Genomic DNA, 27,534 nt, shown 5'->3' with positions numbered 1-27,534 from the left:
CACCCTCCCAGGCAGCGTATTCCAGACTGTCACCACCCTCTGGGTAAAAAAGTTTTTCCTCACATCCCCTCTAAACCTCCTGCCCCTCACCTTGAACTTGTGTCCCCTAGTGACTGACCCTTCAACTTAGGGGAACAGCTACTCCCTATCCACCCTGTCCATGCTCCTCATAATCTTGTACACCTCGATCAGGTTGCCCTTCAGTCTTCTCTGCTCCAATGAAAACAACCCAAGTCTCTTCATAACTTAAATGTTTCATCCCAGGCAATATCCTGGTGAATCTCTTCTGTACCCACTCCAGTGCAATCACATCCTTCCTATAATGTGGTGACCAGAACTGCACACAGTACTCCAGCTGTGGCCTCACTAAGGTTCTATACAGCTCCAACATGACCTCCCTATTTTTGTAATCTATGCCTCGATTGATAAAGGCAAGTGTCTCATATGTCTTTTTCACCACCCCACTAACATGCCCCTCCGCCTTCAGAGATCTATGGACACACACGCCAAGGTCCCTTTGTTCCTCAGAACTTCCTAGTGTCATGCCGTTCATTGAATACTTCCTTGTCAAATTACTCCTTCCAAAGTGTATCACCTCACACTTTTCAGGGTTAAATTCCATCTGCCACTTATCTGCCCATTTGACCATCCCAAGACACTCAACCTCACTGTTAACCACCCGGCCAATCTTTGTGTCATCCGCAAACTTACTAATCCATCCCCCCACATAGTCATGTCGTTTATATAAATGACGAATAGTAGGGGATCCAGCACAGATCCCTGTGGTATGCCACTGGACACTGGCTTCCTGTCACTGAAGCATCCTTCTGTCATCATCTTCTGCCTCCTACAACTAAGCCAATTTTGAATCCATCTTATCAAATTACCCTGTATCCCATGTGCATTTGCCTTCTTTATAAGTCTCCCATGTGGGACCTTGTCAAGTCTTTGCTGAAATCCATATAAACGACATCAACTGCACCACCCTCATCTACACACCTGGTCACCTCCTCAAAAAATTCAATCAAATTTGTTAGGTATGACCTCCCTCAGACAAAGCCATGCTGACTATCCCTGATCAAACCTTGCCTCTCCAAGTGGAGATGGATTCTCTCCTTCAGAATTTTCTCCAATAGTTTCCCGACCACTGACGTGAGACTCACTGGCCTGTAGTTCCCTGGCTTATCTCTACAACCCTTCTTAAATACCGGAACCACATTAGCTGTTCTCCAGTCCTCTGGCACCTCCCCCGTGGCCAGAGAGAAATTAAAAATTTGGGTCAGAGCCCCTGCGATCTCCTCCCCTTGCCTCCCTCAGCAGCCTGGGACACAAATCATCTGGACCTGGAGATTTGTCCACTTTTAAGCCTGCCAACACCTCCAATACCTTGTCACTCCCTATATCAATTTGCTTAAGAACCTCGCAGTCTCTCTCCCCGAGTTCCATACCTTTATACTCATTCTCTTGGGTGAAGACGGATGTTAAGTATTCATTTAACACTCTAGCGATGTCCTCTGGCTCCACCCATAGATTGCCCCCTTGGTCCCTTATGGGCCCTACTCTTTCCCTGGTTATCCTCTTCCCATTGATATACTTATAGAATATCTTGGGATTTTCCCTACTTTTACCAGCCAGAGCTTTCTCATATCCCCTCTTTGCTCTCCCAATTGCTTCCTTAAGCTCCACCCTGCACTTTCTGTACTCCATTAATGCCTCTGCTGATTTGCTTCCCTTGTACCTGCTAAAAGCCTCTCTTTTCCTTCTCATCATAACCTGAATATCTCTGGTCATCCATGGTTCTCTGGGCTTGTTACTCCTTCCTATCACCCTAGAGGGAACATGTTGAGCCTGTACCCTCCCCATTTCCTTTCTGAACACCCCCCACTGCTTCTCTGTAGATTTCCCCACAAGTAGCTGTTCCCAGTCTACCTTGGCCAGATCCTGCCTTATTTTACTAAAATCCACTCTCCCCCAATCTAAAACATTTTTTTTGCAACCTGTCTATTTCTTTGGCCATAACAAACTTAAACTGTACCATAAAAACAAAAAACTACTGCGGATGCTGGAAATAAAAAACAAAAACAGAATTACCTGGAAAAACTCAGCAGGTCTGGCAGCATCGGTGGAGAAGAAAAGAGTTGATGTTTCGAGTCCTCATGACCCTTCAGCAGAACTGAGTATAGTTAGGAGAGGGGTGAAATATAAGCTGGTTTAAGGTGGGGGGGGGTGGGGTGGTGGAGAGAAGTTGAGGGGGGGTGTGGTTGTAGGGACAAGCAAGCAGTGATAGGAGCAGATAATCAAAAGATGTCACAGACATAAGGAACAAAGGGGTGTTGAAGGTGGTGATATTATCTAAGAAAAGTGCTAATTAAGAATGGATGGCAGGACACTCAAGGTACAGCTCTAGTGGGGTTGGGGTGGAAAGGCTGACAAGGTATTACAGTTGTAGATTTAAAAATAATGGAAATAGGTGGGAAAAGAAAAATCTATATAAATTATTGAAAAAAACAAAAGGGAGGGGTAAGAAATGGGGTGGGGATGGGGGGAGGGAGTTTAAGATCTAAAGTTGTTGAATTCAATATTCAGCCCGGAAGGCTGTAAAGTGCCTAGTCGGAAGATGAGGTGCTGTTCCTCCAGTTTGCGTTGGGCTTCACTGGAACAATGCAGCAAGCCAAGGACAGACATGTGGGCAAGAGAGCAGGGTGGAGTGTTAAAATGGCAAGCGACAGGGAGGTTTGGGTCTCTCTTGCGGACAGACCGCAGGTGTTCTACAAAGCGGTCGCCCAGTTTGCGTTTAGCCTCTCCAATATAGAGGAGACCGCATTGGGAGCAACGAATGCAGTAGACTAAGTTAGGGAAAATGCAAGTGACATGCTGCTTCACTTGAAAGGAGTGTTTGGGCCCTTGGACGGTGAGGAGAGAGGAAGTGAAGGGGCAGGTGTTGCATCTTCTGCGTGGGCATGGGGAGGTGCCATAGGTGGGGGTTGAGGAGTAGGGGGTGATAGAGGAGTGGACCAGGGTGTCCCGGAGGGAACGATCCCTACGGAATGTAGCCGGGGGGGTGAAGGGAAGATGTGTTTGGTGGTGGCATCATGCTGGAGTTGGCGGAAATGGCAGAGGATGATCCTTTGAATGCGGAGGCTGGTGGGGTGATAAGTGAGGACAAGGGGGACCCTATCATGTTTCTGGGAGGGAGGAGAAGGCGTGAGGGCGGATGCGCGGGAGATGGGCCGGACACGGTTGAGGGCCCTGTCAACGACCGTGGGTGGAAAACCTCGGTTAAGGAAGAAGGAGGACATGTCAGAGGAACTGTTTTTGAAGGTAGCGTCATCAGAACAGATGCGACGGAGGTGAAGGAACTGAGAGAATGGGATGGAGTCCTTACAGGAAGTGGGGTGTGAGGAGCTGTAGTCGAGGTAGCTGTGGGAGTCGGTAGGCTTGTAATGGATATTGGTGGACAGTCTATCATCAGAAATTGAGACAGAGAGGTCAAGGAAGGGAAGGGAAGTGTCAGAGATGGACCATGTGAAAATGATGGAGGGGTGGAGATTGGAAGCAAAATTAATAAATTTTTCCAGGTCCAGACGAGAGCATGAAGCCGCACCGAAGTAATCATCGATGTACCGGAGAAAGAGTTGTGGGAGGGGGTCGGAGTAGGACTGGAACAAGGAATGTTCCATATATCCCATAAAGAGACAGGCATAGCTGGGGCCCATGCGGGTACCCATAGCCACACCTTCTATTTGGAGGAAGTGAGAGGAGTTAAAGGATAAATTGTTCAGTGTGAGAACAAGTTCAGCCAGACGGAGGAGAGTAGTGGTGGATGGGGATTGTTGGGGCCTCTGTTCAAGGAAGAAGCTAAGGGCCCTCAGACCATCCTGGTGGGGGATGGAGGTGTAGAGGGATTGGACGTCCATGGTGAAGAGGAAGCGGTTGGGGCCAGGGAACTGGAAATTGTTGATGTGACGTAAGGTGTCAGAGGAATCACGGATGTAGGTGGGAAGGGACTGAACAAGGGGAGGGAGAAGGGAGTCAAGATAACGAGAATTGAGTTCCGTGGGGCAGGAACAGGCTGACACGATCGGTCTGCCAGGACAGTTCTGTTTGTGGATTTTGGGTAGGAGGTAGAAGCGGGCCGTCCGAGGTTGGGCGACTATCAGGTTGGAAGCTGTGGGAGGAAGATCTCCAGAGGAGATGAGGTCAGTGACAGTCCTGGAAACAATGGCTTGATGTTCAGTGGTGGGGTCATGGTCCAGGGAGAGGTAGGAGGAAGTGTCTGCAAGTTGACGCTCAGCCTCCGCAAGGTAGCGGTCAGTGCGCCAGACAACAACAGCACCACCCTTGTCAGCAGGTTTGATGACAATGTTGGGGTTGGACCTGAGAGAACGGAGTGCAGTAAGTTCAGAGAGAGACAGATTAGAATGGGTGAGAGGAGCAGAGAAATTGAGACGGCTAATGTCACGCCGACAGTTCTCAATGAAAAGAAGGTAAGAATCCAGAGGGAGGGGTCCAGGTGGAGGGAGAATATCGGAGGTGGGTAAAAGGATCCGTTGAACAGGGAGAGGACTCTTGCCCAAAGAAGTGAGCACGGAGACGAAGACGGCGGAAGAAGAGTTCAGCATCGTGCCAAGCCCGAAATTCATTGAGATGAGGGCGTAAGGGTATGAAACTAAGTCCTTTGCTGAGCACTGAACGTTCAAGCATCGGAGAGGGGAAGGTCAGGGGGTATAGTGAATACGCGGCTGGGGCTGAGATTGGAAGATGGGGTGGGGACGGAGGGACAAGCAGGGGTGGAGGGTCCCAGATGGGTGTTGGTGTCGATGAGTTGTTGGAGCTTGCGTTCCTTAGCACTTGAGAGAAAGAGAAAAAGTTTCTTGTACCATGTACCATGACCACGGCCACAGTAGCGCCTATCTGTTCCCCTGACTATAGAATCCCCTATTACTATTGCTCTTCCTCTCTTCCTCCCCTCCTGTACAGACAGGCTGCCTGCGATGCCAGAAGCTTGGCTCTGTCTGCAGTCGCTGGAGGAACCAGTGCCCTCATCAGCCGCCAAAATAGAATACCGATTTGTGAGTGGGACCCCAGGGGACTCCTGAACTACCTGCTTGTTTCTCTTGGACTGTCTGGTGGTCACCCATTCCCTTCCTTCCTCAAGTCCCTTCATCTGCGGTGTGACCACCTGTCTAAACGTGCTATCCACGATGCTCCACAGTGTCCCCAGCCGCCATTCCAGCTCTGAAACCTGAGCTTCCAGGAGCTGCAGCTGGACACACTTCCTGCACACATGCTGGTCCCGGGCACTGGAAATGTCCCCGGCTTCCCACATGGAGCATGAGGAGCACACCATTGCTTTGACCTCTCCTGTCATGGCTTATCCCTTTAAATTAAACCTTTTAAATCAATTACTCTAGGGCCCTTCTTTCCTGATCTTCATTACTATAGAATATACAAACTATAAATCGCAAAAAGACCTTAAACTATAAGCGATTAAAGTAGTAAATACTTACCTGACCTTACCCACTACTTACCAGTCATTCCTTTCCCTTGTAGCCTCTACTGCTGCAGCAGGGAAAGACCACTCTCTGAAGAGTTAAGAAGTTGGATAGCAAGGAAAAAATGCAAAGAGCACCTCTTCCCCTGTACACCGAATTCCCACTGTGCACCAAATTGCCACTACCCACACTCACTCTGGATGTGACTCACTCAGGATAAGGTCTCTCCCCTGTTCGTGTGCAAGTTCCTTCACATCTTTCCTAAAGGGCAGTGTGCAGAAATTGGACACAGTACTCCAGTTGAGGGTGAAACAGTTTCATTTAAGGGTTCATGTTAACTTCCTTACTTTTGTATTCTATGTCTGAATTCCTAAAGTCCAGTATCGTGTACGCCTTTTTAAACATTTTCTCAACCTGTCCTGCCACCTGCAACAATTTGTGCACAGATATCCCACAGGTCTCTGTTTATGAACTCCTTAAGAATTATAACCTTTGCTTTATATTGTCTTTCTTTGGTCTTTATTGAAATATGTTGGCCATGAAGACGGTGGACAATCAGCTAAATGCCCCTTTACCCAGCTTTGTGTTCACAGTTCACCATTCCCTCCTCCACTTCATTACTTTCACAAGATTGATAATTCCAGTGTCCAGGATGTGTGAAAATTAATCAACAATGAAATAGAATTACACAGAAACTAAAGCACAGAAACAGGCCATTTGGCCCACCAGGTTTTTACGCTCCAGATGATGACTTCAACAGAGAGTGAGATTGGGTTGGGGTGTGAAACAAGAGTTATACCAGATCCCGTCAGTTTTCTGATGGGCAGCTTAGATTAAAATTGCCCCCAGTGTATCTCAGGTTTCAAACAGCTTGCAGTATTTATATGGGTTTCAGCCCAGGAGCTACACCATCCCTGCACATGATAATGGAGGAGGGTGTGTCACATGTCATCACAGTGAAAACCATGGCAACCCCGAGGGAAGTTGTTTTCACCAGTAACTGAAGCTCAGATGCTGGAAAGCTCTCGACAAATAAGGGGCAAGTTTGTTTAAATCTTACCAAAGTCTTCAACATCTGTAAAGATCCAAATCATTTATTAACACCACTCAGTTTATAAACATTTCAGGATCTGTGGATATCTAAACCATTTGTTTTCGTAATTCCTAAATTGATCCAAATCTGTTGAGCTTGAAGAATGTTTGTTTATAGAATCAGTTCCTAAATTCATCTGATCACAACCAGACAGACAGTTCTTCCCGATATCGGGGCAAAGTCATCGAAACAAAAAGTGACTTCAGTCTGTGAGTAAATGAAAGAATGAATTTTTGTTTGAGAATTACCCCTGGGGAAGAATTTTTTACTTGGCATATGGGGACGCGCCCGACACGCTGGAGCGTAAAATAGTGCGTGATGATGTCGAGTGAGCGTGCCGATGTCATCGCACACTCGCGCGATATTTTGCTCAGCAGGTGCGAGCGGGAGTCAGAGCCGCGCCTGCCATTAATTAACAGGCCAGTTAAGGTCATTAAAAAGGCAATTAAACTGTATTTTATGTTGCCGGTGCGATTTCATGCTCGTTGCACAGGCAAAACAGGCAGGCAGGCCTGTGGGAGTAGGGGCGCAGGCACAAGGGGGGCAGGGCCAGCAGGAAGTCCAAGGCGGAAGGGGCCACAGTAGACGCCACTATCCTGCTGCCAGGGTTTACAGGCGGCGATGCAGCTACCTCAATATGTCTGAGGTGCAATGCCGAAGGAGGCTCCGCCTCCCAAGGGAGACTTTGACCTCCATCTGTCAGATGATTGGGCCTGAGATCAGCCCCGACTGTGTTGGTGGACACCCCATGCCAGGGGCTCTGAAGGTCACAGTGGCCCTCAACTTCTATACCTCAGGCTCTTTCCAGGGGTCAGTGTGGATCTGTGTGGATTATCCCAATCAGCTGTCCACAGTTACGTCAAACTGGTGACAGAAGCTCTGTTCAGGTGGGTACTGACCTTTACTCTTTGCCGGACAGACGAGGCCAGCCAGGCTGAGCGAGCCAGAGGTTTTGCAGTGATTGCTGGGTTCCCCCGCGTCCAGTGTGCTATGGACTGTATACATGTGGTCATCAAGGCTCCAGCAAGTGACCCGGATGCTTTTGTCAAAAGGAAGGGCTTCCACTCCATGAACGTGCAGATAGTGTGTGACCACAGGATGCAGATTCTACAAGTCTGTACAAGGTACCCTGGCAGCTCCTATAACACTTATATCCTGAGATATTCCCAGGTGCTGAAGCTCTCCAGTTGTCCAGCCTGACTGGATAGATGGCTGCTGGGTGACAAGGGCTATCCATTGAAGAACAAAGGCAGAGAAGTGTTACAATATGAGTCATGCCTCCACAAGGGCGGTGATAGAGAGGACCATAGGTCTTCTCAAGATGCGATTCCGATGCCTGGACCGTTCAGGGGGAGCACCGCAATACCCCCTAGAGCGGGTGTCACTGATCATGGTTGCCTGCTGCGCTCTCCACAATCTGGCACGGGCAAAGGGGGTCCCACTGGAGGGAGAGGATCTTGATGCAGCTGCACTGGCCACAGAGGATGAATCCTGTGACAAGTCAGAAGAGGAGCACAGTGAGGAGAACGCTGAGGGCGTGGAGGCAGACCTCATCAACCTCCAGGGAGGCAGGGACACCTTGATCCAATGCTCCTTAAGCTAGACCGCCAAAGATCTGCTTCCACCTCATGGCAGGGCTGCAACTTCCATCCTAGATGTCTGAAATGACCCTTACATTCACACCCAAAGTCCACTCAATGCCTGTGCAATAAAGTATCCAGCCACTCACGTCCAGCATTACATACTGCCGTACCCTGCGCCAGAAAGGCTCAAGCCATCAGAACCAAAGGAAATTTAACGTTATTGTCACATTGAAAGCATAATGACATTACAATTACTGGTGTTGATGTCCACACTAGCAGACATATAAACTAAACATAAATGAACAGGAAATCACCTGTGAACTGTCCCTCTTGTGCTCATGGTGCCTTGAACTTAGGTTTCTGAGTGCTATGTCTTGGTGTCCCCTCCCCACGCCCCCCTCGCTAGCACCGGCATTGGAGACAGCCTGCTGACGCTGCTGCCTTGTTGGCCTTGATGACCTTGGTGGTCATCCTCTGGCCAGTGCAGCCTGTGCTGGCCCCGCCTGGGAGGGAGCAGCCGTTCCATGGCTGGCATCTCCCCACTTGCTTCAGTCTCATCAGATGCGACTGTCACTGGCGGATGGGTGGAGGAGCTGCCGCCATCATCCTGAGCTCCCTAAGAGGAGCCCGCAGAGACAACAAGCTGTTCATACACCAACATGAGGTTGCTCTGGACCTCCCTGTTCACTATTGATGGACGGGCACCTAGCTGGGAAACTGGGTGCCCCATCCATCTCACACATGGACACTGATCACCTGAAGCCATTGCCTGTGTGAGGGCTTGCAGGTCCAAGCGCAATCCCAGGAAACCCTGATTCTGTCCCTGGAGCAGCCTCTCCTTGAGAGTCACCGCTCTCTCAATGGAGGAGGCAGTGTGCTCGGCTATGAACGCAGTGCTCATGCTCCGCATGGACTCCTCCACAATGGAGACCATGGCATCCAGATCCTCATGGATCTCCATCAGATCCTCCCACACATCCTGCTGGACATCCAGCATTTGCCACCTAATGGACAACTCCAGAAGCTCATCATCTGCTTTTGACTGAGCATTGTCCTAGTCCCTAGCAGTCCTCCGACTGCTGGCACCCTGGGCACTCTCTGCCTCTGCCTGCACCTCAAGCGAGTGTGAAGTGCCCTCATCATTGTGCACCAACATTCTAGCCGCTGATCTAATGCCCACCGAGGTGCTGGCATCTGCACTGGTGCCTGCTTCAGAGACCGGGTGTGACACAGGTACAAATGAAGCCCGGAGTTCCTCCAGCATCAGGGGTGGCCCTTTGGGGTCCAGAGAGCGAGTGCGTGCTGGTGAATCTAAGGGAGAACAAGGATATGTCATTAGTTAAAGTCATCACACTGTTACTGCGCATGCCAGGCACACTGATGAGACAATGGAGATCTGCATCATAGTGCCACCATCTTTCAATGGTCAATGGGGACTCCAGGTTTGAGGCTCCCATCAATGAAGAGGCTACACTAGAATGGTTACACAATGCAAAACTCTCACCTCTGTGCACTGCGCTCTTACCTTCGTCTGGCACCCCCACCTCTCCACACCCGGTTGCACGGGGAGCGTGCCGGCTCTCCAGCTCTAGGGCATCCTGCTCTGGTGAGCAGCAGCAGTGTGGGCAGGCCTCCACCTGTCCGTGACCTCTCCAATTGGCTTGTCTTCTCCTGAAAGGACAGAGGAGCATTGATTAGTCCACTCTCTACCTGCAGCGCCATTGCAACCTGGCCAACCCCACCTGAGGAACACCTCGCAGGGCACATCCGAGTCGTGGCCCTCGAGCCGCAAGGTGCTCAGTCCAAGCAGCCAGGGCTCAGCCCCTTGGCCAAATCCAGCATCATTGGCAGTTGGCACTCAGACTCTAACACCCCTGAGGCCCGTTGGGGGGGACGGCCACACCTTAACACTTCTGCACACTGATCCATGCCAACACGGTACTCACCCTTCCTGACTGTAGCAGGTCATTGAACCTCTTCCGGCACTGCACCCTTGTGCGTCGCACCACGGATGCTAACCAGCACTGCTACCTCCTCCTATGCCCTCTGTGTGAGGCACGGTGGCCTCCTCCTCCTTCTATTTCTGGGGACAAGGATGTTCCTCCTGGCAGGCACCCTCTCCACGAGGACCTCATCTGAAAAGCTGGGTGCCGAGTGCCAGCCTGACCTGCCCTCTCGCCTGCCGTCTCCAGCTGCACTCGACTCCATTACTTTGCTAACACGTTCTTCCGTGGCAGCCGTCCAGGGGCTGCCTGGGCTGTTTTTAAACTGGCCGCTGGGTCGCCAGTGGCCGACAGGCCCCCGCTCAGCCCTTCCTGACCAGTGAGGAGCTGCATTTCACGTTGGGCAGCCCTTAATTGGCCTGCCAGCGTGAAATTGCGGTCAGGGGCCAATTGTGGGCGGCAGCCTGTTTCCCAGCTGCTGCCGGGCCGGCCAATCGGGCGCACCCGTCAAAGGTAACATTCAGGCCCAAAAATTGGAATGGTTTAACAGTGAGTTGCCCTTCAAATCAAACAGGAGTAGTCAGAACAAATAAAACAAGGACAGGGAAATGGGGCTGAAGAGGGGAGGCGATGACATAGTGGCATTGTCACTGGACTAGTAATCTAGAAACCCAGCGTAATGCTCCAAGGACCGGGTTCGAATCCCACCAGAGCAGATGGTGTAATTTGAATTCAATAAAAATTTGGAATTAAAAGTCTAATGATGACCAGGAAACCATTGTTGATTGTTATAAAAACCCATCTAGTTCACTAATGCCCCTTAAAGGAAGGAAATCTGCCCTACGTGTGACTCCAGACCCACAGTAATGTGGTTTACTTTTAACTGCCCTCCGAAATGGGCCAGCCAGCCACTCAGTTGTGTCAAACCGCTGCAAAGTTTAAAAGGAATGAACCCAACGTCGACCCATGTACTGGAAACGACAACGGCAAACTCAGCCCTGTTGACCCTGCGAAGTCCTCCTTACTAACATCTGGGGGGGCGAGTGCCAAAATTGGGAGAGCTATCTCACAGACAAGTCAAGGAACAGCCTGACATAGTCACACTCACAGAATCATACCTTACAGATAATGTCCCAGACTCCACCATCATCATCCCTGGGTACGTCCTGTCTCACCAGCTGGACAGACCCAGTAGAGGTGGCGGCACAGTGGTGTACAGTTAGGAGGGAGTTACCCTGGGAGTCCAGGGAAGTTGCATGGCATCAGATCAAACATGGGCAAGGAAACCTCCTGCTGATTACCACATCCTGCCCCCACCTCCACCATTGCACCCCCCCTCCCCCCCATTGCGCAGCTGATAATTCAGTACTTCTCCATGTTGACACCAATTGGAGGAAGCACTGAGGGTGGTAAGGGTGCAGAATGTACTCTGGGTGGGGGACTTCAATATCCATCACCAAGAGTGGCTCGGTAGCACCGCCACAGACTGAGCTGACCGAGTCCTAAAGGACATAGCTGCTAGACTGGCTCTGCGGCAGGTGTTGAAGGAACAAACAAGAGGGAAAAACATATTTGACCTCATCCTCACCAACCTGCCTGCCACAGATGCATCTGTCCATGACAGTATCGGTAGGAGTGACCACCTCACAGTCCTTGTGGAGACGAAGTCCTGTCTACACATTGTGGATACCTCCATTGTGTTGTGTGGCACTACCACCTTGCTAAATGGGATAGCTTTCGAACAGATCTAGCAACTCAAGACTGGGCATCCATGAGGCGCTGTGGGCCATCAGCAGCAGCAGAATTGTACTCGAACACAATCTGTAACCTCATGGCCCGGTATATCTCCCACTCTACCATTACTACCAAGCCAGGGAATCAACCTATGAAGAGTGCAGAAGAGCTTGCCAGGAACATCACCAGGCATACCTAAAAATGAGGTGTCAACCTGGTGAAGCTATAACACAGGGCCATTTGCATGTCAAACAGCATAAGCAGCAAGTGATAATCAGAGCTAAGCGATTCCACAACCAACAGATCAGACGTATGCTCTGCAGTCCTGCCACATCCAGTTGTGAATGGTGGTTGACAATGAAACAACTCACTGGAGGAGGAAGCTCCACAAATATCCCCATCCTCAATGCTGGGGGGAGCACAGCACATCAGCGCAAAAGATTAGGCTGAAGCTTGCTACAAACTTCAGCCAGAAATACCAAGTGAATGATCCATCTTGGCCTCCTCCGGAGGTCCCCAGCATCACAGATGTCAGTCTTCAGCCAATTCAATTCACTCCACATGATATCATGAAATGGCTGAGGGCACTGGATACTGCAAAGGCTATGGGCCCTGACAGTATTCCGGCAATAGTACAGAAGACTTGTGCTCCAGAACTTGCCGCACCCCTAGCCAAGCTGTTCCAGTGCACTGGTATATACCCGGCAATGTGGAAAATTGCCCAGGTATGTCCTGTATAGAAAAAGCAGGACAAATCCAACCCGGCAAATTATCGCCCCATCAGCCTACTCTGGATCATCAGTAATGAGATGGAAGGGCTATCAAGCGGCACTTGCTTAGTAATAATCTGCTCACTGACGCTCAGTTTGGATTCTGCTAGAGCCACTCAGCTCCTGACCTCATTACAACCTTGGTTCAAACATGTACAAAAGAACTGAACTCCAGAGGTGAGGTGAGAGCGACTGTCCTTGACATCAAGGCCGCATTTGACCGAGTGTGGCATCAAGGAGCCCTAGCAAAACTGGAGTCAATGGGAATCGGGGGAAATGTTTCCACTGGCTGGAGTCATACCTAGCCCAAAGGAAGATGGTTGTGGTTTTTGGAGGTCAATCATCTCAGTTCCAGGACATCACCGCAGGAGTTCCTCAGGTTAGTGTCCTAGGCCCAACCATCTTCAGCTGGTTTATTAATGACCTTCCATCCATCATAAGATCCGAAGTGGGGATGTTCGCTGATGATTGCACAATGTTCAGCACCATTCGCGACTCCTCACATGCTGAAGCAGTCTGTGTCCAAGTGCAGCAAGACTTGGACAATATCCAGCCTTAGGCTGACAAGTGGCAAGTAACATTTGTGCCACACAAATGCCAGGCAATGACCACCTCCAAGCAGAGACAATCTAACCATTTCCCTATGACATTCAATGGCATCGCTGAATCCCCCACTATCAACATCCTGGGGGTTGCCATTGACCAGAAACTGAACTGGACTAGCCATATAAATACTGTGGCTACAAGAGCAGGTCATAGGCTAGGAATCCTGTGGTGAGTATCTCACCCCCTGACGCTAGGAATTCTGTGGCGAGTATCTCACCTCCTGACGCCCCAAATGTTGTTCACCATCTACAATGCACAAGTCAGGAGTGTGATGGAATACTCTCCACTTGCCTGGATGAGTGCAGCTGCAACAACACTCAAGAAACTTGACACCATCCAGGATAAAGCAGCCCGCCTGATTGGCACCCCATCCACGAACATTCACTTCCTCCATCACCTATTCACAGTAGCAGCAGTGTGTACCAGCTACAAGATGCACTGCAGGAACTCACCAAGCCTCCTTAGACAGCAGTTTCGAAACCACAGCCGCTGCCATCTAGAAGAACAAGGGCAGCAGACACATGGGAACACCATCACCTGAAAGTTCCCCTCCAAGTCACTCACCATCCTGACCTAGAAATATATCGCAGTTCCTACACTTGGACTGCAGCGGTTCAAGAAGGCAGCTCACTACCACCTTCTCAAGGACAATTAGGAATGGGCAATAAATGCTGGCATAGCCAGCGAAACCCACATCCCATGAATGAATGAAAAAAGAATGCCTCCCCGCTGACTTGTTTCCATAGGAACATGTGCAGGCCGAGGTTCAGGTCCAGGGGAAGCCCCAGCTAAGACCCAGTGTTAAATGTCTCCACCTTGTCATTAGCAGCCAGGGAGAATCAGCCCTTCAATCCCCTTGTATCTGAAGGCATCTATAAGTTATTGTTGGAAAAAATGAGAGATGAGGGCGTTAGGGGAAAATTTAAAAATGCTAAAAGAGAACACCGTAAGAATTTACTGAAGAACACTTAAAATCTCCAGGCAGACATGGCTGCTAAATATATTAAGTTGAAGATTGCCAGATGAACATTGCAGAGCCTTGAGAGTCAGACTGGAGATACAAGAAAGGACATGAATTAGATTAGGTGTACTCCCCTCTCACATAGGGAAGGGGCAGATGGTTTTAGTTTAGCTATGAGAAGATATACAATGGACAAAGAGGGGGCTTTGATGAAACACAAAGTCATGAGTTGTGAGAACCAAGATCTTTGCGAACGTGTTTTAATTTTGATTGGATAATATAATTATGTATACATCCTTCAGAATAATTGGTTAGTAAAATCACATGTTTATGTACTCAATAGGATAGAGTTAGCATGGGACCGGTGTATCGGTTACCGATTGGATGTATTCAAATGTACTCAAATGTATTATGATAAGAGAAAGTACAAAAGTAATGAAATGTAATCAGTCTGGGAGTTGGGTCTTCATTCTTAGGGATGATAGCAGCTCCCTTGTATATGCTTGAATAAAACCGGTTAAAAAGGAAGCCTGAGTCTCTGTGGTCACTGTGTGATTGGGGATTGTAACTTCTCCTCTTCAACTGGCAATCAAAGTTATTGGATTGGAGGGAGTACCATCTTCAAGGGTACAGGGATATGGGTACAGTAATGGAAGGTTCATATATAATGAGACACAAAGAAATACCCATTGGAATTCAGGGTGAAAATTGGCTGAGGAAACAAGGAGTATTTAAGGGAAGTGTGGGGGTCAATTTTGGGAGGCACCAGGCTGTGGTTACAGCACAGGAGGCCATTCAGCCCATTAAGCCTGTGCTGGCTTGTTGAAAAGGCTATCCCATTACTCCCACTTCCCTACTCTTTCCTCATAGCACTGCAAAATTTTCCCTTCAAGTATTTGTACATATTGAAATTTATAATTGAATTTACTTCCACCTATCTTCCAGACAATGCAGTCCAGATCACAACAACAGGATGGACAAAAGAAAACGTTTCCACATTTTGGCCCTGGTGACTGCCAATTATCTTAAACCTGCACCTCCTGGTTCCCAACCTTACTACCATTGGAAACAGTTTCTCTTTTTTTAAGCTGTCAAAATCCTTCATGATTTTTAACACCTATATTCTCTGCTCTAAGGAGAACAACTCCAGTTTCTCTCAACCTTTTATGAATTGAAGTCCTTCTTCCCTGGTACCATATCTCCACTTGAGAAAGCCTCGATTTAATATCTCATTCAAAAGACAGCACCACTGACACTGTAGCACTCTCTCCTTACTGCATTGAAGTCTCAGCCATGATTACATGCTCAGATTTTCAAAGTGGGACTTGAGCCCACAACTTTCTGACTCAGAGACCCATGTGTTGCCGCTGAACCACAGCAGATTGCTATTGGGATTTTGTTAAAGATCATGTCATTGTTGTTTCAAAGTTCACCATTCTCTCCTCCACTTCATTACTTTCACAAAATGGATCACTCCAGGTCCAGGATGTGTGAAAATGAATCAACATTTAAATAGAATTACACAGAATCTAAAGCACAGGAACAGGCCATTTGGCCCATTGGGTTTATGCCAGACAATGAGTTTAATGGAAAGTGATATTGGGTTGGGTGAGAGGCCAGAGTTACAACAGATCCCATTAGTTTCCCAATGAGCCGCTTAGATTGAAATTGCCCCCAATGTATCTCAGGTCAATGCTTAACCCCACCCAACCTCAAACAGCTTGCAGTCCTTTTATGGGCTCTCAGACCAGGAGCCACATCATCCTTCCATATTATAATGGACATCACATGACATCACAGTGGCAACTGCAAGGGAAGCTGTTTTCACCAGTAACTGAAGTCCAAATACTGAAAAGCTCTCGACAAGGGGCAAGTTTCTTCAAAGCTTGGCAAAGTCTTCAACATCTGTGGAGGTCCAAATCATTTATTAACACCACTCAGTTTATAAACATATCAGGATCTGTGGATATCTAAACCATTTGTTTCAGAATTTGGTGCCTAAGTTGTTCCAAATCTGTGGAGATCAAAAACTGCTTTATGTAATTCGGTTTTTAAATTCACCAGATTAGAACCAGACTTCTTCCCAATATCAGGGCAAAGTCATCGAGCAGACAAAGTGTGTAAAGAAATAGAGATAGTTTAAGTAGGTTATATTGGTATTTGTAAGTGTTAAGAATGAGCTTTAGCTTTAAAGTTTAAGTTTGATTTGTATTTCTGTATCTCTGTGCTAAAAAAAGGTCAAATTGAGTTTAGTTTCACTTTAAAAAGGTGCCTGCATTTCTATTGAGAGTTTTACGACTTAAGCTAAGGTAAACAAACAAGAGTAGAAGAACTGGACTGTTGCCTAGCAACAGGGGCCCAGAGAAGCAGGTCCCTCTCACAGACACACACAGAAAAGCTAGAAACAACAGTTTGTGTTGGAAGCTGTTGGAGTTCAGCTGGTTTTGAAGATAGCTGACAGAGAAGCAGCCTAAAAGGGGCAGATAACCAGCTCCAAGCTAAAGTTAGTTGAAAGTAGCTGCTAGAGAGAGACTGGAGCAAAAGGAACAGACAGCAAATCCCATGCTAAAGAAAAAAAACCCAAAATCTATGGGAGTGGAACCAAGGGAAAGTCCCAAAAAGACCTTCTAGCCAAAGGAAGGATAGGAACCTGGAAAAGGTCCTGTTAAGTGAAGTTAAGAGTGAGGGGCAGAGAGAAAGGCTCCATGCTTCATTTTTAAAGAGACAAAAGCTGCAGAAAGCAGACTTAAAGTGAGAACAGCTTGCAAGAGGCAAGAAGGTCCAAAGAGATGGCTGAAGGTTTGTAACTCTTTGCTATGGGCATGTGACACAGTGGTGTACTGTTAATGTTGAGTCATTGAGAGAGAGTGTGTGGAAGACAGCTTGAATACATGTGGTGACCCAGGGGAGAGGAACATCGGAAAGAGAGTTCAAAACCCTGGAATTGAACCCTTGCAGAAGGCATCAGAAAGAAAGTGTCTGTTTGGGAGAAGATTCCAAGGCGAGGTCTTGGAGAGTGGAGATTGGAAACCCTCGTGTGAAAGATGGAGTTCAGTGAGACCGATTGGCTCACAGTGTGACAAGCATCTGGGGGGAGTTGAGGAGAGATCCATAGCATCTGGTCGAGGTGGCATCTATCACTTAGTTTCAGAATGTGGTGCGTCTGACCACAGGGTGCCTATTGGTACATGGACTGTGTACTTACTGTGAACATTAAAGTATAAGATGGCTTTTGTAACTTGTGTTATCCTTAAAAATCTGTATATACGTGTAAAGATATAGTTGTGGGTGAAGGAGCATAGGAATATAGTTCATCTTTTCTTATTTAATAAATGTTTTATGTTTTGTTAAATGTTCATCAGCTGACTCCTGTGACTCTGTTCAGTAGCAACTCTCCACGTATCTAAAAAACAAATAGAAGTTAGTATCTATAAAGCTGGGTTCTACCCTGGGATCAGGCTTGTCCGGTGGTAACCTCAGCTGGAGATCATAACAAGTGTGACTTCAATCTGTGAGCAAATGAAAGAATGAATTCTTGTTTGAGAATTACGCCAAGAATTGGAATGGTTTAACAGCGAGATTGCCTTTCAGATTGAACAGGAATAGTCCCAACAAATAAAATGGACAGGGATATGGGGCTGAAAAGCCAGGAATACTTCCCTGCTCTCCTGTATCCATAGGGATGCATGCAGTCTGAGGTCTAGGTTCAGAGGATGCCCCAGGTAATTGTGTCATTGACCCAGTATTAAACGTTTTCACCTCACATCCCATCATTAGCAGCTGGTGAGAATCAGTCCTTTAATCCCCTGTATCAGAAGGTATCTATAAGACATTGTTGGAAGAAAGGAGAGGTGTACAGGGTCCCACATGCAATAATGGCATGTATAATGAGCATAATTTTAAAAATATCCATTGGACTTTAAAGTGGGAAGCAGGACGAGGGAACAAAGAGCCTTTATGTGAGGTAAAGGGTCAATGAGGGAGGCACTAGACCCTGGTGAAGCTTCACATAAACCAGTGGAACAAAGTACAGGGGACAGGCTTCAGGAACATTGACCTTTTAATGAACATGCATGACATGCTAATGTATGGAAAGGGCTTCCTGAAATTGTTCATCGAGAAGCTCAACCTGCTTTTAAAGTCCCGAGAACATAATTGCTAATGTTCGTTGCGCTGTCAGGAAACTGATTTTTTGCCTCACACCAAATTAGGTTCCCCGCCTGCCAAGCTTCCTGCTGTTGACGGGCCCGGAAGATTCCCCCCACAATCTGGACTGCTTCCCACCAGTACCAGCCACTCCCAACCTGTCCCCATGTAGGCTGGACCCAGACACAGTTATAGGCAGATCCCTAGGACATGGAGCCTGGATTTAGTGAGCCTCCACTGGCAGGGGAACAAGCACAGGGTAGAGAGAGTGCGGTGCCTGTGGCAGCTGATATCTGCTCAGGCCAAAACCAAGACTCACTTCTCCAGAACTGGTCTCCAGTTCCCCATTGGCCTCGCCCACCAGCTACTTTGCAGTGCACAAGGATCACTGCTGTGCATGTCGAGGCCGGAGCACCCACCTACCTGACCGCCATTGAGATCCTGGAGCTGGCCGGCATTGCGGCCTGGAACAAGAAGACCCACATCATCCCTGGCCACCTGCATCTCACCATCCACAATGAAGAAGAGTTCAACAAGCTGCTGGGAGGACTCACCACATACAGGCCAGAGCAAGGCGCTATCCAACATCTAGGCTGTGCTGCTGCCCAAGAAAACCAGGCACCCTAGCAGTGTAAAAGGACAAGATTGGGAAAAAAAGAGCAGGAGGGAGGGGACCTGTGGAGGGTCAACATGGGTGAGACAGAATCTGTGATTGGAGGAGCAGCTCCTCCAATTGCAATACATGGGAGCAACCTTTCTTGAACTTTTCGCCTCCTTCATTGAGTTTTCGGGGACTATTTGTGAAGTGTCCAGGGCAAATTCCTCCACTGCCCAGTGTATTTTGAACCCTGCTGGGTATGACTAACTGATGACTACCCACTTAAGGGAAAGCAATACCTATACAGTTGAATGTCACAAGCATGTAAAGAAACAAAATAATTTGTATTTCTAAAGTAATTTTCATGACTTCAGATTGTCTCAATGTGCTTTACAGGAAACTAAATACTTTTTTGAAATGTTATCATGGTTGTATTGTAGGAAAGGGCAAGTTGTGCACAGCAAGCTCCCACATGCAGCAATGACCGGATAATCTCCTTTAATGATACAAGTTGAGGAAAAAATATTGGCCGGGATGCAGGAAAGAACTCCCCTGCTCTACGTTGACATGGTGCCTTGGGATCTTTCACACCCACCTGGGGGGCAGGCTTAACATTTGATCCAAAAGATGGCACCTCTGACAGTGCAGCATTCCCTCAGTACTACACTGGAAAGTCAGCCTAGATCATGGGCTCACGTCTCCAATGAACATGACCAACGGCCTAAGGGGAAATCCCAAACTCTGACTGATCAAAACTTTACCCCTAATCAGGGTTTGCTGGTGGAGGTTTTGCAATTGTTTGTTCTGTTCCTCGATAGAGCATCAGCTAGTTTTTGCCCCATAAGTGCATGCTCAATAGCAAATGTTTTTCTCCTCTGACGTGCCAGATGATCTTTGACTGCTGGAAGGGAGAGATTCAGCTTTTCTATCTGCAAGCCTGTTTGTGAAAGTCCTTTGTCCTATCTCCATGATCTGCTGGGTCAGTGGGAATGATGATAGGAGTATAGGGAGTCCATATTCCAAATGAGGGTGACGTCTCCTCTCTGTAATCTCACTTTAATACCAGTCTGCAGAGCTTAACCCATCATGAAACTAATTAGTTTGTTGGGCCTTATCAGCTTTTAATAATGAGTTCCAACGATTCAATTTTCTGGAAATTTCAAAGAAGAATCACCCTGGCATTGTCTGATGTACTTTTAATACTGCTCTTCCAATTTCTTCAAAGAGTTGACTGAACACTGGTAGCTATTAAAGGAAGCTTTGATTAATTCTAAGCCTGTACTTTGTGCTGTGCACAATGAAACATTAAGTGCAGATCTCCACACAGCCCATTACAGTATTTTTTAATTGTAGAATATTGAATTGCTCATTGGTGTAATGCTTATGGTGCTAATGATAAAAAGTGAATCCATTACAGTCAGTCAGCTGAGTGAGGGCGACAACAGAATCAAATTAGGTGTATTGACAGGGACAGAAAGGTGGATTAATGAAGCAGTATTATTAGGCATGAAGCTCCCATCTAACAACTGATTTATGAGAAGGATCAGCCTGCACCCTGGGCATCAGGGAGCTGAGAGAGATGAGCTACACAGCCGTCAGTTCTGACGGATTCAGCACAAGAACATAGGAACAGGAGTAGGCCATTCAGCCCGTTGACCCTGCTCCGCCATTCCATATTATGGGTGATCATTCACTTTTTCCCACACTATCCCCAGATCCCTATATGCAATTGGCATTTAGAAGTTTGTCAATCTCTACTTTAAACATACACAATGACTGAGCTTCCTAAGCTCTCTGGGGTAGAGAATTCCAAAGATTCACAACCCCCTGAATAAAAAAAATTCTCCTCATCTCAGTCCTAAGTGGCTTCCCCCTTATCTTGAAATTGTGTCCCCTGGTTCTAGACTCCCCAGCCAAGGGAAACATCTTACCTGTATCTACCCTGTCTATTTCTTTAAGTATTTTGTAGGTTTCAATGAGATCACCTCTCAATCTTTGAAACTCTACAGAATGCAGGCCCAGACTCCTCAACCCCTCTTCATAGGACAGTCCTACCATCCCAGGGACAAGTCTGGTGAACCTTCGTTGCATTTAGCGGTAGGTCACAGGTTCACCGTGCTCACTGTTTAACAAGACCTCATGGCATGTCTGTGACCCTATCATAAGTTTTGCAGCCCCTCAACAACTGGCTGCACCTACTCTGATGTGAGACTTTGGCAGAATGTTGGTGGATAGACTGGGGGCATGAGTCGGAGGATTGCTCCCCACTTTGCTGACACCTCTCTGGAGCTCTGAGTGGAATATGCAATGTCTTGAAGGGAACACCCTGCTCCAGAACCTTCAAGAGTAACTCCAAGGGCACTGTTGGGCAGGGCCACCTAAACACATTTTTAAATGTAAAAAAGGTGCAATTTTAGCTTAAAGAACAAATATGAGAGGAAGAGAAAGCACACAAGACATGGAATCCACCAGAGACAAACAGGCAGAGGCAAAGAATGAATTACAGATTGGGACACATCCAGACCTGGGTTAAATGTAGAAAAAGGTCTAACGACTGTCCCACCCCCTTCCCCCCCAACCTCTACAAGAGCAGTAATGGATGAGTATAGTTCTTATCACTGTCACTAGCACTTCACAACCATTCCTATCGCTCTCAACAATGCCCCCTATCACATTCTTCAACATCCAATCATAGGGCCACACTAAAGCTCTTCTCTTGGCCATTCCAAGCACGCACACACACGCACCTCTTCCATTCCTCTCGCGTAACACTATCACCTCCCACCACATTCCCCCACACATCCCCACTTACCTAAACATACATTCAGTCTCTTCATTTGCAGATCCAAGGGGTTGAACAGGATGGGTAAAGTAATCCTCAAAACCATCCCCCTCAAACAGAACAAAAAACCTTAATCATGGCACAAGCAGGGTCATGAGCATAAGCAACAGCCTCAGACTCAGAAAAACCCACCATGAATCTTAAGCTTAAGGGCTCCTCCAGAGTGATTCAGACAGTTGGGAACATAGCTTCAGCACACCAAAATTCAGTTCTATCACATTTTGTGTGGTTTTCATTGCGTGTGCTGTACATATGTGCAAGGGTTGCATACCAGAGTCATCAGCCATGTGGTCAGCGGATAATCCTTGTTACCCAGTAGCTCCCCTTTGGTTTGCTGTGGGGCCTCAAATACAGCTGGCACAGTGGACTGCCACAGAGTGAAGGCATCATGATTATTCTCAGCTTACCGAGCATTGACTACATGATTCTCTGCCTTGGGTCACAACCCAGCTGGATATCGAGGAAGTGGAATCCCTTTTGGCTCCAGTATGGGGGCAGCGTTGGCCGGCCACACCTGCAAAGTGATTTGGTGTGCAGTCAATGACAGCCTGCACCATGAGGAAACCTGCAATCTGTGCTGAACTGTGTGCTCACTTTTCTGCTTCTCTCCGGTGGAGAAATAATGAAATATTAATGGGCCTCATCGAATAGAGAGTCTCAGTGACTTCCCTTATGCACAGTTGACAGCAAATTGTGAGATATTACAATTAACTCCAGCTCCAGTCCTGAAGGAGCCAGACATACAAAAGGTCATCATCATGGTCACCATCATAGCCACTGGTAATGCCATCCTCACTCTGCTCTTGTGGCTGCAGCAGGTGGCAAATTGAGGTGAGGATGTCCTTAGTGAAGTGGCAGATATCTCACATATTGTTCCTTACTGAAAATTCCAGTAGGAGAACATCTTCCTACTGAGACCCCTTCTCTTCCTCCTCCTCCTTCCAGCAGTTAGTCCTGCTCTGTTTCATTTCCATTCATACGAACATAGCTGAACTTGTGCATCAACTACACTTTCCTGCCTTTCCTTCATATCCCTTCACCCAACGAATGTCCAAAAATCTATCGATTTCTGCCTTCAATATACTCAGCAGCTCAGCATGCACAGCTCCCTGGGCTAGGGAATTCCAAAGGCCCCACAATGCTCTGAGTGAAGAGGTTTCACCTCTTCTCAGTCTTAAATGGCCGACCCCTTACGACTAGGATCCCTCGTTCCACACTTTCTAACTAGGGGAAACAGCCTCTCAGCATCTACCTGGCCAAACCCTTAAAGAATCTTATACATTTCAACAAAATCACCTCTCATGCTTCTAAACTCTAAAGAAAATAGGCCTAAACTGTTCAATCTGATGAAACATCATTGTGCCCCCTTAAGGCAGGTAGATCCAAAACTGCACACAGTGCTCAGGGTTGAGATCTCACTAATGTCCCATACAATTGCAGCAAGGCTTCTTTACTCTTATAGCCTGGCTTTAAGTATCCGTGGTGCTTGGGTGTGCAGGGGAACGCTCAGGTAAATCGATCCCTTGTCCCTCAGTGAGCATCCTGTCACATGCCTCACAGGTTTGAATAGTGGGGGAGGTTAGAGTGTCTGAGTGTAAAAGCATCATGGCAGCTCCCTGGGCATCTTGCACCGATCTGTATAATGACCCTGGACATGTTTGGTTCAGGGATTAGATTAACGAGGAGTGACTTAGAATCATAGGCCGGAACCTTCCAGCCCCGTTGACATCGGGCATCAGTAGGGGGAACAATATGGTGAGAAAGCCAAAAAATCTATCTCACACCAGCGTGAAAGTACAGCGGGATCATCCAATTGTGTCCACCGTGGCAGAAGGAATGCGAATCCCACTGGAGGGCCGGCGGCAACCCGATTTACGGTGACGGGGCGAAAAGTAAGGCCCAACTGGGATCGCTCAGCCGCGCCAGATTTACCATCACGCCGGCGGGAAAAGACGCCGGCCCAGAACTGGACAAGTGCAACGCGCAGAAGTCAGGACTTACCGCTGGGGCCTTGCTCAGATCGCGGACATCTGAGGAGAAGATGATGTTGGAGCCCCACAGCTACCGGACCCTGGAGGAACACATGCACCACATGCTGGGTGGGTTCTCACGGATATGGCTCCGCCACGAAGCAGCTCTCGGAACATCAAGTTTTTGGACAGGATGATTAGCGAGGCTGTGGGGGGGTTGCTGTGTGCAGAGGAAGGTCCAGCTGTGAGTGGGAGAGGGAGGGTGTACCAGGTGGGGTAAGGGGGTGGCGGTGGGATGGGCGAGGAAGGTCTAGGTTTGACAGGGAGAGGAAGGTTAGAGTGGGGGGACAAAGGTGTCGGGGGGGGGGTTGCAGTTGGGAGGGGGGAGGAGGTGACGGTGTAGGGTGGGGGGGGGGAATGAAGGTGTCGGGGGTGAGGTTGGGAGGGGGGAGGAGGGAGCATGGGTGGGAGGAGGGTGTAATGGGGAGAACACGGCAAGTGGGGAGGAAGGTGTAAGGGAGAAAGTTTGGTGGGGGAAAGGAGTTCAGAGGGGGAGATGTCTGGGGAGGAGGAGGGAGTTTGTGGGGGCGAAGAGGAAATTCAGGGGGAGGACGGAGTTTAGAAGGGGGAAGGAGTTCAGAAATGGGAAGATGTCCGGCGGGGGGAGGAAGGAGTTTGGGGGGAGATGGGAGTTTGGAGGGGGAATGTGTCTGGTGGCAGGAAGTTCGGGGAGAGGAGGGAGTAAGGGGTGGGGCATGTCCAGGTGAATGTGCAAGGGAGGGGTCTGTGGAGTCAATGGCTGCCTCCTGGGGAGCGCTCTGAGGGCGGGCGTGGTAGGAGAGAATGGTGAGTATGAGAGGGGGCAGAGGGAGCCAGAAGGGAGGGTGAGGGTGAGTCAGTAGCAGTAGAAGGGACGGCGAGGGTGGTTGGTGGGGAGTCAGAGGTAGACATGGACTCTGGGGGTGTGAAGAAGGAAGTTGGGGAGGTCAATGTGGATGAGGGTGGGATCATTAGGAAGGTAGGGAATGTTCACCTGGACATCCTGGAAAGACAAAGGTTCAGGTTGGTAGGAGACGGTGGGGAGGTGGAAGGTGATGCCAAGATGGCCCAAATGATGGTGGAAAGGGCATGGGTGACTGAAGGAGGGGAAAGGACAGGAGAGCTGATCAGAAACTTGACTATGACCATCATTATCAAAATGGAAAGTGAGCGGAGCCTCATAAATAAAAACAAAAAGCTAAAAGCTACTGCGGATGCTGGAAATCCAAAACAAAAACAGAATTACCTGGAAAAACTCAGCAGGTCTGGCAGCGTCGGTGGAGAAGAAATCAGTTAACGTTTCGAGCCTTCATGGCCCTTCGGCAGAACTGAAGCATAGTTAGAAGAAGGGAGAAATATAAATTGGTTTAAGGTGGGGGGGTGGGGTGGGTGGTGGTGGGGGGAGAGAGAGACATTGAGGGTGTGGTGATTGTGGAGATAAGGAGATAATCAAAAGATGTCACAGACAAAAGGGTCAAAGAGGTGTTTTGTCTGAGAAAAGTGCTAATTAAGAATGGAGGACAGGATATTCAAAGTACAGCTCTAGTGGGGGTGGGGTGGAAAGGCTAACAAGGTTTTAGTTTTAGATTTAAAAATAATGGAAATAGGTGGGGAAAGAAGAATCTATATAAATTATTGAAAAAAAAGCGTTGGGCGGGGGGGCGGGGGGGGGAAAGAAACGGGGTGGGTATGGGGGGAGGGGGAGTTTAAGATCTAAAGTTGTTGAATTCAATATTCAGCCCGGAAGGCTGTAAAGTGCCTAGTCGGAAGATGAGGTGCTGTTCCTCCAGTTTGCGTTGGGCTTCACTGGAACAATGCAACAAGCCAAGGACAGACATGTGGGCAAGAGAGCAGGGTGGAGTGTTAAAATGGCAAGCGACAGGGAGGTTTGGGTCTTTCTTGCGGACAGACCGCAGGTGTTCCGCAAAACGGTCGCCCAGTTTGCGTTTGGTCTCTCCAATGTAGAGGAGACCGCATTGGGAGCAATGAATGCAGTAGACTAAGTTAGGGGAAATGCAAGTGAAATGCTGCTTCACTTGAAAGGAGTGTTTGGGCCCTTGGACGGTGAGGAGAGAGGAAGTGAAGGGGCAGGTGTTGCATCTTCTGCGTGGGCATGGGGAGGTGCCATAAGTGGGGGTTGAGGAGTAGGGGGTGATGGAGGAGTGGACCAGGGTGTCCCGGAGGGAACGATCCCTACGGAATGCCGTCAGGGGGGGTGAAGGGAAGATGTGTTTGGTGGTGGCATCATGCTGGAGTTGGCGGAAATGGCGGAGGATGATCCTTTGAATGCGGAGGCTGGTGGGGTGATAAGTGAGGACAAGGGGGACCCTATCATGTTTCTGGGAAGGAGGAGAAGGCGTGAGGGAGGATGCGCGGGATATGGGCCGGACACGGTTGAGGGCCCTGTCAACGACCGTGGATGGAAAACCTCGGTTAAGGAAGAAGGGGGACATGTCAGAGGAGCTGTTTTTGAAAGTAGCGTCATCAGAACAGATGCGACGGAGGCGAAGGAACTGAGAGAATGGGATGGAGTCTTTACAAGAAGCGGGGTGTGAGGAGCTGTAGTCGAGGTAGCTGTGGGAGTCGGTAGGCTTGTAATGGATATTGGTGGACAGTCTATCATCAGAAATTGAGACAGAGAGGTCAAGGAAGGGAAGAGAAGTGTCAGAGATGGACCATGTGAAAATGATGGAGGGGTGGAGATTGGAAGCAAAATTAATAAATTTTTCCAGGTCCCGACGAGAGCATGAAGCAGCACCGAAGTAATCATCGATTTACCGCTTCAGTTCTGCCGAAGGGCCATGAAGGCTCGAAACGTTAACTGATTTCTTCTCCGCCGATGCTGCCAGACCTGCTGAGTTTTTCCAGGTAATTCTGTTTTTGTTTTGTGAGCGGAGCCTCATGTTGGACGGGCACAGGTGCTGTATGGGAGTGTGATCAGTGGGTGGGTGCAGATGCAGGTCAGCTCAGATGGTCAACTGAAAGAGAACCCCAGCAGGCAGAATTTTAAATGCTCGGGACAGTAAGATGAGTGTGATGGATGAAGGGTCCGTGTGTGGAAGAGTGCTTGCATGAGGCTCCGAAAGGATCTGTCTCACACACACTTCTCCCTCCAGAATCACTCATGGGCCGGCTGCGTGCAGCTGAACTGCTAGTGGTTGTGGGGGCAGGGGGTGTGGGGGAAATGCAGTAGTGGGAGGACTCGCAAAGCTTCTAAATTAAGCTGAAAGACAACATTACATACCATTCAGTGAATGTGAATATATTTTCAGATTATAAAGTGACAAAATGTGTTCATCCGTGCAACCACCTGTGATCAGAATTACTTAATTTTTCTAGGCCTAACACTTCTTCTAGGTGCTGCCCTGACATCCGCAGCAGGGGTGGAGACAGCCAGAGCAATGGTTGGCCCTGTTGCCTCTGATGACTTTGGCGTTGGTCCTCTGGAGAGTCGAGACCTTGAGGGCCCGGCTTGCTTTGTCTGTTCTCCTCTGGGCCAGCTGCTCCGTCTGCAGTTACAGAGGAAGAAATTGGGGCGGTGGGGGGGTCACAGGCAAAGGGGACTCAGAGGCAGTGGGCAGCCTTTGAGATTCCTGAGTGGATGACCCAGAGGTGTCCAGCTGCCACTCCTCCTCCCTTCAGGTGCCCGAGGGCCCCGGCCTCACTCCTTGAGGGGAAGGAGCACCTGGAGGGACATCGAGGTGCCCCGTTTCCCACTCACACTGTCACTGCAGGAACTCACCCATGGCTCCCG

At 48.6% G+C, this 27,534-nt stretch overlaps 1 protein-coding gene across 1 annotated transcript in view; it reads left to right on the top strand.

The window, feature by feature from the left end:
- Positions 1-17,541, top strand: part of LOC144691432 (ankyrin repeat and SOCS box protein 9-like) — a 123,358-nt gene extending 105,817 nt beyond the window's left edge. The window contains exon 9 of the transcript XR_013579133.1: positions 15,131-17,541. The gene's annotated coding sequence lies outside the window, so the exon portion shown is untranslated. The remainder of the gene's footprint in view (positions 1-15,130) is intronic.
- Positions 17,542-27,534: the final 9,993 nt, after the last annotated feature.

Source organism: Cetorhinus maximus, chromosome 16 (assembly GCF_964194155.1).
Source record: "Cetorhinus maximus chromosome 16, sCetMax3.hap1.1, whole genome shotgun sequence".
In the NCBI taxonomy this organism is placed as follows: Eukaryota; Metazoa; Chordata; class Chondrichthyes; order Lamniformes; family Cetorhinidae; genus Cetorhinus; species Cetorhinus maximus.
This window is presented reverse-complemented; position numbering and strand designations above follow the sequence as displayed.